The sequence below is a fragment of the Mus musculus genome, chromosome 6, assembly GCF_000001635.26.
Source record: "Mus musculus strain C57BL/6J chromosome 6, GRCm38.p6 C57BL/6J".
Lineage (NCBI taxonomy): Eukaryota > Metazoa > Chordata > Mammalia > Rodentia > Muridae > Mus > Mus musculus.
Genome location: NC_000072.6, coordinates 123,083,326 through 123,097,479, shown reverse-complemented (window position 1 = coordinate 123,097,479; position 14,154 = coordinate 123,083,326).

The window sequence follows — 14,154 nt, the reverse complement described above, 5'->3', positions numbered from 1 at the left end:
CAAGGCAAGCCCACTGACAACCAGACTAAATTATGACTCCCCTCTATTCACTCTATTACTTGTTTGTACAACTCTTCAATTATTTTCCCTCTCTTCCCCTATAACATCAGCAGTATTTTCTTGGACAAACTTTATATCTTCTACATGAATTAAACACAAACCCCTGCATCATGGAATTGCCACAAGTCCTGTTGACTAACCAATTTCCAGCATCCTTTATTTAAACAACTTTGAGGGAAGAATAACAGGTATTTTATCATACCTTAACCATTCTGATTGTAGGTAGAGCACTTTAAACAACTGGAGACATTTCAGAGGGGAGGATATGATCAAGTACATTATATAGAAGTAGAAAAGATTCAAGAAATAAATAAAAATTATTTTTAAGTTAACATTTTGTTCAACAATGTGCACATAAAACTGTTAACAACAAAAAACTTCCTTCACTATTTTAAGCAAATGTTTCTACTTCAAGGTAGAGTCCTGAACTTCTGTTTCTTCTTGACCAGTAAAATACTTCTCCTCAATGACCACAACCCACCTGCTTTTGCCTAACTATGTCAATTAAGTCAGATTCTGCTTCAGTGAGAAGAGGACTTTGTCTCATCGCAGAGCAGACCGCAGACATGAGGCACTCAGTGTAAATCACTTCCATTCCTTCCTGGTCTATTATCATCTTCACAGCAAACAGAGAAGCATACTGTAGACTACAAAGAGCATCATCAAAACTTCTTGCACAAAAGACTACAGATGTGGCTTTATAGGCAGATGAAACAGGGCAGAAATACTTTATTTCTTCAATCATTACTATTTAATATGTTTACTTTTTCTTCTCATGTTGAGAAAAAATCCTATATGGGTCAAAGACTCTAAGCTACCAATATTATGAAATTGATTAGAGTTGCACCCCAATAGAGAGGTATTGTGAGCGGAGACTGTGATTCCTGGGGGGCACTGTCACAGACAATGGTTATAAATAATATGTGCTAACAAAGCTAGGAACCCTAGACATCTCAGTGCTCAAGTGATACTGAAATATCAACAAGAAAGAGAAGTCAAGAAAAACATGTTATTGCATGTAAAGTTGGAGCAGATAATGGGATTACAAATGCAGCAGCCAGGTCAGTGGTATTTTTCCCATGCCTTTTCCCCAGCCATTGGGAGGTAGAGGCAGAAGGAGTTGCTATGAGGTTGAGGACAACCTGGTCCATGCAGAAAGTTACAGGACAGTTTGAAATACACAAACACACACACACACACACACACACACACACACACACACACACACACAAACATACAAACATGTCTTGAAAACAAAAACAAAAAAAATGAAAAAGGAAAGAAAGAAAAAACAAAGCAAAAGAAAACAAAATGGAACAAAAAAGCCCCTGAGAGTCTTTGTGGATCAGAGACCAGATAGTGCCCCAAAGGGACACTAGTCAGTAAAGAACTTACACAGTTTAAACTTGAGATGAAACAAGTGCAGAGGACTAACACAGAAATCACAATGGCTGACCAGAGTCTCAGGGTCCAACGGACTCCCTTTCCTTTCAGATAGCAAGCAGATATACTCACCACAGAACCAAAAAGTTTAGATCAATTAATAACCAGACAAAAGGCTCAGAATAATTATAAACAAAGCAGGAAAAAGCTGTCATTGCCCTAGGATGAATAACCAACTCAGCTCTGAAGTATACACACACACACACACACACACACACACACACACACACACACAATCTAGAAACATTTCACCCTCAGGCAACTGCCATAGTCTTCATTGATGTCCTATCTTTTTACATCCTCTTTCAGAGTTTGGTTTCTTGATTTCTCAAGGGCTGCTAGCTCTGAGATATTACACTTCCTACAAACCCTTGTGGGTTTGCTGTCTTGGTCTACTCTGTCACACACTTTCACCGTCTCCTCTGGACCAAGACAGAAATGCTAACTCTACCTTATAGCTGTCTTTCCTGCACCATTATTTAGCTATATGTTCAGATGGTCAGGGGCTTCTTGTATCTGACTCTCCAAAATATGGCTCAGGGACTTGCTTCTTTCAAAGAGGCCAGAGCTCAGAGTCAACCTCCACATGCTTTGAGCTAAATGGGACAGAGATGGCCGATGCTGCATGCACAGTAGTCACGGTCTGCACTTCTCGCTAATGATTTAAGGGTTGGGAAAGAGGAAATTGAAAAACATGCCTAAAAGTGTACTGAAAACTCTGACAAGGCAGTTCTCACTACTTCCTCTGTTCCTAATATGAAAATTTTCTCTTACCTCAAAAAAAATCTATAAGCCATATTTCAATTAAGGGTTCCTTACAAAACTTTATGTGGGCTATTTAGTTCATATAAGGCTTAATTTATGCATTGAAAAGAGTTCTAGAAACCAAAATATTGAATGACTAGATCTTAGATGTTATTAGTTAATGTAGTAAATAATAATAAGTTCATGGATTACTGGAACATGGTAAAGGGATTGGTTGTCTTAAAAAAAATGAGGTCATGAGACTGATGCCCGGAAACTACATAAAAATGTCATGTATGATGATACATGCTTGTCATCTGAGTACTGTGGAGCAGAGACAAGTAGATCCCTGGGAGTTTCCTATCCAGACCATCTAGACAAATAGACATTCTCCAAACCCATGAGAGAAAAAGGAAAGGATGCAAAGGAATTGGATGATGTTCCTGAGTATACCTACTGTTGTCCTTGAGTGAAAGAGAAAGGTCTACAAAGTGAGTTCCAGGACAGCCAGGACTATACAGAGAAACCCTGCCTCGGAAAAAAAAAAAAAAAGAAAAGAAAAGGAAAGAAAAAAAAAGAAAAGAAAAGAAAAGAAAAGAAAAGAAAAGAAAAGAAAAGAAAAGAAAAGAAAAGAAAAGAAAGTGAAAATTGTATAGCATTGCTACTCATGAGCTGAAATTTTTATTGTAGATATAATAATGAAGAAAATAGAGGCAAACTTCTCCATAGCTGGGGTTGGAGGGATCAGAGGCCAAGACATCAGGAGGGAGCCAAGATACCAGCAATCAAAATGAACTACATAGCCAAAATGGCTGGGTGATATAAGGAAGAGAAACTGAGGGAAAGGACCCATCCCAGTCCCTGAGATGGAGAATTCAGGGTAGGGAAACGTTATGCCAGCCAGAATGTCTCTATCACAGGTACTGGCAATGCTGAGAGAGGCTGGTGAACAGCATCTGATTTCTATGTAGGCACCTCTGCTATCTTTTTGTCCTGAGTTGGAGACCCCTTTACATGTAAGTGCATTTGCACAAGAAGATACACACACGTATGTGCATACATTAAAAACAGAACAAGACACATGAGCATTATTCAGAAGTGGTATTATGAGATGAAAAGGGTGTTGTGATATATATTTTGTTGTATTACAGTTCTTTTGAATGTGATTTTAATAATGATTATTATGACTGTATTTTGATGATACTAACTCCATTTTGTGCTCCCTCTTGCTACACAAGCCATAATTAAGGCAAATAACTGATTTTGATAACACATTGACATTCACAATGATGCCTGTAGGTCAATATGCTAATGAGACTCATGGCATCTAGGCTTTGCAGGTGTGACATTTCCTTAGAGCACAGTGACCAGTGTATTCAGATTGCCAAGTGTGACACACCTCTTGACTCTACAGTTTCCTCCCAACTCTAGTTGTGAGGACTCGGTTGGAATCAATGAGTCCTTCTCTTCAATTCTGATGACTTCAGAGCACTCTCTTTTCCATTATTATCATGGATGGAACTGATTTCTATAACCACCCTCCACAAGATTTCATTCATAAGTGTGTGTTTCATTCATTTCTAATGCTGTGTTCTCAACTAATTTTCTTGAATATATTTTTGCCTATATGTCCATATATTCCTTTCCCTTATTTTTATATGATCTCCCTGTGTGTTCCTTGAAATATAATGATTTGTGGACTGTTATCATGTGAGGTCTTACCAGTCATTTGATTGGAGTGTAAAGAGCTTGCTCCTCTGGTAGTAGTCATCATCCTTACGTTTGAAATTGTTTTCAGGAATGAAGGAGCCAGACTGACCTTGTTAATCCAATATGGCTAAATCTAACCCACATTGGGGAAAAGTTTGTTGGTAACAATTTATGAGTTCTCTCATTAGGTTAGGAAAAGAGAAGAGTGATATACAATTGGTGGCAAGCTCCATAGGATATGTTATCTTTCCTTCCTCACACACATTCTCTGGAAACTTCCATCTACTATCATCAACAACACCTGAACATTCATAAGAAAGAAGTCTCCAATGGGATTCGTATGATCCTGGGATACAGAACATGCACACCTACGATCCCTGTCCTCAGTTCTTAGCACAAAATTTATGAAGACTTTTGATCATAGGACATTTTCTATGGGAAATTTGTGGAGACATTTTTAAATTCCAAAAATAGTTCCAGAGCAATAAAGATAAAAGGAAGAGCTTTTATTACATATAACAATTCCATTATAACTAGGCCTTACATTATACTAATGAGATGACCCATACTTGTCTCTAAGATTTATTCAAAATGATACCAACTGATCAGGGGCACAAGTCCCTTCCAGTCCACTGCAGCACCGGGGTTCCTGGCCTGGGGAGTCTCCGGACACCCGCAAGGACCCACACAGAATCCTCCACGAGATCCTAAGACCTCTGGTGAGTGGAACATAGCGTCTGCTCCAATCCAATCGAGCGGAACCTGAGACTGCATTAATTAAGGAAGGAAATAACCCGGCCTGATCAGGGGCACAAGTCCCTTCCGGTCCACTCCAGCACCAGGGTTCCTTGTGCATGGAGTTTCCGAACACCCCCAAGGTCCTCACAGGATCCTCCACGGGATCTTAAAACCTCTGGTGAGTGGAACACAACTTCTGCCAGGAGGCAGGTTCAAACACCAGATATCTGGGCACCTTCCCTGCAAGAGGAGAGCTTGCCTGCAGAGAGAACTCTGACCACAGAAACTAAGGAGAGATCTAGTCTCCCAGGGCTGCTGATAGAGGCTAACAGAATCACCTGAGGAACAAGCTCTAACCAGAGACAACTATAACAACTACCTCCAGAGATTACCAGATGGCGAAAGGAAAACATAAAAATCCTGTTAACAGAATTCAAGACCACTCACCATCATCAGAATGCAGCACTCTCACACCACCTAGTCCTGGGCACCCCAACACAACTGAAAAGCTAGAACCGGATTTAAAAGCATATCTCATGATGATGGTAGAGGACATCAAGAAGGACTTTAATAACTCACTTAAAGAAATACAGGAGAACACTACTAAAGAGTTACAAGTCCTTAAAGAAAAACAGGAAAACACATCCAAACAGATGATGGAAATGAACAAAACAATACTAGACCTAAAAAGGGAAGAAGACACAGTAAAGGAAACCCAAAGTGAGACAACGCTGGAGATAGAAACCCTAGGAAAGAAATCTGGTACCATAGATGCGAGCATCAGCAACAGAATGCAAGAAATGGAAGAGAGAATCTCAGGTACAGAAGACTCCATAGAGAACATCGGCACAACAATCAAAGAAAATACAAAACGCAAAAAGATCCTAACTCAAAACATCCAGGAAATCCAGGACACAATGAGAAGACCAAACCTACAGATAATAGGAGTTTATGAGAATGAAGATTTCCAACTTAAAGGGCCAGCAAATATATTCAACAAAATTATAGAAGAAAACTTCCCAAACCTAAAGAATGACATGCCCATGAACATACAAAAAGCCTACAGAACTCCAAATAGACTGGACCAGAAAAGAAATTCCTTCCGACACATAGTAATCAGAACAACAAATGCACTAAATAAAGATAGAATATTAAAAACAGTAGGGGAGAAAGGTCAAGTACCATATAAAGGCAGGCCTATCAGAATTACACCAGATTTTTCACCAGAGACTATAAAAGCCAGAAGAGCCTGGACAGATGTTATACAGACACTAAGAGAACACAAATGCCAGCCCAGGCTACTATACCCGGCCAAATTCTCAATTACCATAGATGGAGAAAACAAAGTATTCCACAACAAAACCAAATAATACATTATCTTTCCACGAATCCAGCCCTTCAAAGGATAATAACAGAAAAAAAACAATACAAGGACAGAAATCACGCCCTAGAAAAAGCAAGAAAGTAATCCCTCAACAAACCAAAAAGAAGACAGCCACAAGAACAGAATGCCAACTCTAACAACAAAAGTAAAAGGAAGCAACAATTAATTTTCATTAATATCTCTTAATATCAACGGACTCAATTCCCCAATAAAAAGACATAGACTAACAGACTGGCTACGCAAACAGGATCCAACATTCTGCTGCTTACAGGAAACCCATCTTAGGGCAAAAGACAGAAATTACCTCAGAGTGAAAAGCTGGAAAACAATTTTCCAAGCAAATGGTCTGAAGAAACAAGCTGGAGTAGCCATTCTAATATCGAATAAAATCGACTTCCAACCTAAAGTTATCAAAAAAGACAAGGAGGGACACTTCATACACATCAAAGATAAAATCGTCCAAGAGGAACTCTCAATTCTGAATATCTATGCTCCAAATACAAGGGCAGCCACATTCATTAAAGAAACTTTAGTGAAGCTCACAGCACACATTGTACCTCACACAATAATAGTGGGAGACTACAACACACCACTTTCACAAATGGAGAGATCATAGAAACAGAAACTAAACAGGGACACAGTGAAAATAACTGATTTATGAAACAAATGGACTTAACAGATATCTACAGAACATTTTATCCTAAAACAAAAGGATATACATTCTTCTCAGCACCTCATGGTACCTTCTCCAAAATTGACCATATAATTGGTCATAAAACAAGCCTCAACAGATACAAAAATGTTGAAATTGTCCCATGCATCCTATCAGATCACCATGGAATAAGACTGATCTTCAATAACAACATAAATAATGGAAAGCCAACATTCACGTGGAAACTGAATAACACTCTTCCCAATGATAACTTGGTCAAGGAAGGAATAAAGAAAGAAATTAAAGACTTCTTAGAGTTTAATGAAAATGAAGCCACACCATACCCAAACCTATGGGACACAATGAAAGCATTTCTAAGAGCGAAACTCATAGCTCTGAGTACCTCCAAAAAGGAACTGGAGAGAGCACACACTAGCAGCTTGACAACACATCTAAAAGCTCTAGATAAAAAGGAAGCAAATTCACCGAAGAAGAGTAGAAGGCAGGAAATAATCAAACTCAGGGGTGAAATCAACCAAGTGAAAACAAGAAGAACTATTCAAAGAATTAACCAAACGAGGAGTTGGTTCTTTGAGAAAATCAACAAGATAGATAAACCCTTAGCTAGACTCACTAGAGGGCACAGGGACAACATCCTAATTAACAAAATCAGAAATGAAAAGGGAGACATAACAACAGATCCTGAAGATATCCAAAACACCATTAGATCATTCTACAAAAGGCTACACTAAAAGGAACTGGAAAACTTGGACAAAATGGACAAATTTCTAGACAGATACCAGGTACCAAAGTTAAAACAGCATCAAGTTAATGATCTAAACAGTCCCATATCCCCTAAAGTAATAGAAGCATTCATTAATAGTCTCCCAGCCAAAAAAAAAAGCCCAGGACCAGATGAGTTTAGTGCAGAGATCTATCAGACCTTCAAAGAAGATCTAATTCCAGTTCTGCACAAACTATTCCACAAAATAGAAGTAGAAGGAACTCTACCCAATTCATTCTATGAAGCCACAATTACTCTGATACCTAAACCACAGAAAAATCCAACAAAGATAGAGAACTTCAGACCAATTTCCCTTATGAATATCGATGCAAAAATCCTCAATAAAATTCTCGAGAACCGAATCCAAGAACGCATTAAAGCAATCATCCATCCTCACCAAGTAGGTTGTATTCCAGGGATACAGGGATGGTTTAATATACGGAAATGCATCAACATAATCCATTATATAAACAAATTCAAAGACAAAAACCACATTATCAACTCATTAGATGCGGAAAAAGCATTCAACAAGATCCAACACCCATTCATGATAAAAGTCTTGGAAAGATCAGGAATTCAAGGCCCATACCTAAACATAATAAAAGCAATCTACAGCAAACCAGTAGCCAACATCAGAGTAAATGGTGAGAAGCTTTAAGAAATCCCACTAAAATAGGGACTAGACAAGGCTGTACACTCTCTCCATACCTATTCAACATTGTACTTGAACTCGTGGGCAGAGCAATTCGACAACAAAAGGAGATCAAGGGGATATAAATTGGAAAAGATGAAGTCAAAATATCACTTTTTGCAGATGATATGATAGCATATATAAGTGACCCTAAAAATTCCACCTGAGAACTCCTAAACCTGATAAACAGCTTCAATGAAGTAGCTGGATATAAAATTAACTCAAACAAGTCAATGGCATTTCTCTACACAAAGAATAAACAGGCTGAGAAAGAAATTAGGGAAACAACACCCTTCACAATAGTCAAAAATAACATAAAATATCTTGGTGTGACTCTAACTAAGGAAGTAAAAGATCTGTATGATAAAAACTTCAAGTCCCTGAACAAAGAAATTAAAGAAGATCTCAGAAGATGGAAAGATCTCTCATGCTCATGGATTGGCAGGATCAAAATTGTAAAAATGGCTATCTTACCAAAAGCAATCTACAGATTCAGTGCAATCCCCATCAAAATTCCAACTCAATTCTTCAACGAATTAGAAAGAGCAATCTGCAAATTCATCTGGAATAACAAAAAACCTAGGATAGCAAAAACTCTTCTCAAGGATAAAAGAACCTCTGGTGGAATCACCATGCCTGACCTAAAGCTTTACTATAGAGCAATTGTGATAAAAACTGCATAGTACTGGTATAGTGACAGACAAGTAGACCAATGGAATAGAATTGAAGACCAAGAAATGAACCCACACACCTATGGTCACTTGATCTTCGACAAGGGAGCTAAAACCATCCAGTGGAAGAAAGACAACATTTTCAACAAATGGTGCTGGCACAACTGGTTGTTGTCATGTAGAAGAATGCAAATTGATCCATTCCTACCTCCTTGTACTAAGGTCAAATCTAAGTGGATCAAGGAACTTCACATAAAACCAGAGACACTGAACCTTATAGAGGAGAAAGTGGGGAAAAGCCTTGAAGATATGGGCACATGGGGGAAAATTCCTGAATAGAACAGCAATGGCTTGTGCTGTAAGATCGAGAATTGACAAATGGGACCTCATGAAACTGCAAAGCTTCTGTAAGGCAAAAGACACCGTCAATAAGACAAAAAGACCACCAACAGATTGGGAAAGGATCTTTACCTATCCTAAATCAGATAGGGGACTAATATCCAATATATATAAAGAACTCAGGAAGGTGTACTCCAGAAAATCAAACAACCCCATTAAAAAATGGGGCTCAGAACTGAACAAAGAATTCTCACCTGAAGAATACCGAATGGCAGAAAAGCACCTGAAAAAATGTTCAACATCCTTAATCATCAGAGAAATGCAAATCAAAACAACCCTGAGATTCCACCTCACACCAGTCAGAATGACTAAGATGAAAAATTCAGGTGACAGCAGATGCTGGCGAGGATGTGGAGAAAGAGGAACACTCCTTCATTGTTGGTGGGATTGCAATCTTGTACAACCGCTCTGGAAATCAGTCTGGCAGTTCCTTAGAAAATTGGACATAGTACTATCGGGGGATCCAGCAATACCTCTTCTGGGCATATATCCAGAAGATATCCCAACCGGTAAGAAGGACACATGCTCCACTATGTTCATAGCAGCCTTATTTATAATAGCCAGAAGCTGGAAAGAACCCAGATGCCCCTCAACAGAGGAATGGATACAGAAAATGTGGTACATTTACACAATTGAGTACTACTCAGCTATTAAAAAGAATGAATTTATGAAATTTCTAGCCATATGATGGACCTGGAGGGCATCATCCTGAGTGAGGTAACACAATCACAAAGGAACTCACACAATATGTACTCACTGATAAGTGGATATTACCCCAAAACCTAGGATACCCAAGAGATAAGATACAATTTGCTAAATGCATGAAACTCAAGAAGAATGAAGACCAAAGTGTGGACACTATGCCCCTTCTTAGAATTGGGAACAAAACACCCATAGAAGGAGTTACAGAGACAAAGTTTGGAGCTGTGACGAAAGGATGGACCATCTAGAGACTGCCATATCCAGGGATCCATCCCATAATCAGCTTCCAAACGCTGACACCATTGCATACACTAGCAAGATTTTGCTGAAAGGACCCAGATATAGCTGTCTCTTGTGAGACTATGCCAGGACCTAGCAAACACAGAAGTGGATGCTTACAGTCAGCTATTGGATGGATCAAAGGGCTCCCAATTGAGGAGCTAGAGAAAGTACCCAAGGAGCTAAAGGGATCTGCATCCCTATAGGTTGATCAACGTTATGAACTAACCAGTATCCAGGAGCTCTTGACTCTAGCTTCATATGTATCAAAAGATGGCCTAGTCGGCCATCACTGGAAAGAGAGGCCCATTGGACATGCAAACTTTATATCCCCCAGTACAGGGGAACACCAGGGCCAAAAAAAATGGGAATGGGTGGGTAGGAAAATGGGGGGGAGGGTATGGGGGACTTTGGGGATAGCATTGGACATGTAATTGAGAAAAATACGTAATAAAAAAATACTAAAAATAAAAAAAAGGATACCAACCATGTGATCAGACAATCCAAATCGTCACTCTCACTTCTTCAGAAAGGGAGAAGGGCTGAAGACTGAGGTCAGTGACAATTAACCAATCACAGACCTGCAGAGAAAGTCAAACATAATTTAAACTCAATGAAGCTTTTCAAGTACTAAGATAGCGGTAGGTATGGATAGAGATGGGATAAGTTTGGTAATTTTAAAAGTCTCCAAACCTTTTTTCCATGGTTATGTGAGATGTATTGAGTCAAAAGGGGAAAAGGAAGAAGTGATTGTTACCTCTAAGGTGTTACTAAATGTTTCCAGTTGTCCTTGAGAATGAAGAAGCATAAAGTATAGTGTGGAGTTGACTTGATGTTCAAGGAGAGAAAAGGCTCCTCTAAGCTGTCCAGAGGCAAACTACTGTCTGCTTCTTTACCCATGTCCAATATATGGTCCCTCTTATCCATCTCCAACACACACAGTCCTTTACTTGTCTCCAGCATATATTCCCCCTTTCCAATCTCCAGCAAATGCTCCCCTAACTGATTTTTATATCGACAACTACACCCTGCACTCTGTTCTCTGCTCCCTTCAATCTCCAGGTTATGCTGCCGTGCATTTTCATAAAGAATGCTGAACTGAGAGCCAGGCGTAGTGGTGCACGCCTTTGATCCCACCACGAGGGAGGCAGAGGCAGGCGGGTTTCTGAGTTCGAGGCCAGCCTAGTCTACAAAGTGAGTTCGAGGACGGGCAGGGCTATACAGAGAAACCCTGTCTTGGAAGAAAAAAAAAAAAAAAAAAAAAGAATGTTGAACTGATAGAACAAAGTCCAACTGAAGAAGGCCTGAATAAAACATAACATTAAACAAAACAGAACAAGTTGGTAGGGGAAATGGAAAATTACAGCACAAGTAGAGATGAGAGTGAGCTCAAATCAGATGTGCAGACAAATGTAAAATATATGAGTCTATTCAGAGAAATAGGCAGTATAGAAAAGTTAAAGCATATTGGGCCTTACAAATTATAACATATAACCAGAATATTATCCTCTAGGCTCTTTTACACAAGTTAATGTTACCATTTAGTTTGTTGTTACTATTTTTATTTTGTAAAAATGATATCAAATTTCTTATAACACTTCAGTATTCCTAATTCTTTGGGATCCTTTAAGTGATGTCTGAGCACAAAGATCTTCACTGCCCCAAAACAGTTGTCAGTTAATCTGTTACAATTAGCTATTACCTATCATGAGAAGTAAAAAGTCCAAACATGGTCTTTTGCTAAAACCTGCACTTTTCTTTTTTTTTTTTTTTATTGTCTGTTTTGATGTATTCACTTTCATTTTTTTCCATTTTTTATTAGGTATTTATCTCATTTACATTTCCAATGCTATACCAAAAGTCCCCATACCCCCCCACTCCCCTACCAACCCACCCCCCCTTTTTGGCCCTGGCATTCCCCTGTACTGGGGCATATAAAGTTTACAAGTTCAATGGGCCTCTCTTTGCAGTGATGCCCGACTAGGCCATTTTTTGATATATATGCAGCTAGAGACAAGAGCTCCGGGGTACTGCTTAGTTCATATTGTTGTTCCACCTATAGGGTTGCAGTTCCCTTTAGTTCCTTGAGTGCTTTCTCTAGTTCCTCCATTGGGAGCCCTGTGGTCCATTCAATAGCTGACTGTGAGCATCCACTTCTGTGTTTACTAGGCCAAGGCATAGTCTCACAAGAGACAGCTATATCTGGGTCCTTTCATCAAAATCTTGCTAGTGTATGCAATGGTGTCAGCGTTTGGAAGCTGATCATGGGATGGATCTCTGGATATGGCAATCACTAGATGGTCCATCCTTTCGTCACACTTCCAAATTTTGTCTCTGTAACTCCTTCCATGGGTGTTTTGTTTCCTATTCTAAGAAGGGGCAAAGTGCACACACTTTGGTCTTCGTTCTCTTGGGTTAAATGTTTTTAGCAAATTATATCTTATATCTTGGGTATCCTAAGTTTCTGGGATAATATCCACTTATCAGTGAGTACATATTGTGAGAGTTCCTTTGTGATTGAGTTACCTCACTCAGGATGATGCCCTCCAGGTCCATCCATTTGGCTAGGAATTTCATAAATTCATTCTTTTTAATAGCTGAGTAGTGTAAATGTACCACATTTTTTGTATCCATTCCTCTGTTGAAGGGCATCTGGGTTCTTTCCAGCTTCTGGCTATTATAAATAAGGCTGCTATGAACATAGTGGAGCATGTGTCCTTCTTATCGGTTGGGGCATCTTCTGGATATACGCCCAGAAGAGGTATTGCTGGATCTTCCGGTAGTACTATGTCCAATTTTCTGAGGAACCGCCAGACTGATTTCCAGAGCGGTTGTACAAGCTTGCAATCCCACCAACAATGGAGGAGTGTTCCTCTTTCTCCTCATCCTCGCCAGCATCTGCTATCACCTGAATTTTTCATCTTAGCCATTCTGATTGGTGTGAGGTGGAATCTCAGGGTTGTTTTGGGTTGCATTTCTCTGATGATTAAGGATGTTGAACATTTTTTCAGGTGCTTCTCTGCCATTCGGTATTCCTTGGGTGAGAAATTTTTGTTCAGTTCTGAGCCCCATTTTTTAATGGGGTTACTTGATTTTATGGAGTCTACCTTCTTGAGTTCTTTATATATATTGGATATTAGTCCCCTATCCGATTTGGGATAGGTAAAGATCCTTTCCCAATCTGTTGGTGGTCTTTTTGTCTTATTGACGGTGTCTTTTGCCTTGCAGAAGCTTTGCAATTTTATGAGGTCCCATTTATCGATTCTCGATCTTACAGCACAAGCCTTTGCTGTTTTATTCAGGAATTTTTCCCCTGTACACATATCTTCGAGGCTTTTCCCTACTTTCTCCTCTATAAGTTTCAGTGTCTCTGGTTTTATGTGAAGTTCCTTGATCCTCTTAGATTTGACCTTAGTACAAGGAGATAGTACTGGATCAATTCGAAATCTTCTACATGATAACAGCCAGTTGTGCCAGCACCATTTCTTGAAAATGCTGTCTTTCTTCCACTGGATGGTTTTAGCTCCCTTGTCGAAGATCAAGTGACCATAGGTGTATGGGTTCATCTCTGGGTCTTCAATTCTGTTCCATTGGTCTACTTGTCTGGCACTATACCAATACCAGGCAGTTTTTATCACAATTGCTCTGTAGTACAGCTTTAGGTCGGGCATGGTGATTCCACCAGAGGTTCTTTTATCCTTGAGAAGAGTTTTTGCTGTCCTAGGTTTTTTGTTATTCCAGATGAATCTGCCGATTGCCCTTTCTAATTCGTTGAAGAATTGAGTTGGAATTTTGATGGAGATTGCATTGAATCTGTAGATTGCTTTTGGCAAGATAGCCATTTTTACAATGTTGATCCTGCCGAACCATGAGCATGGGAGATCTTTCCATCTTCTG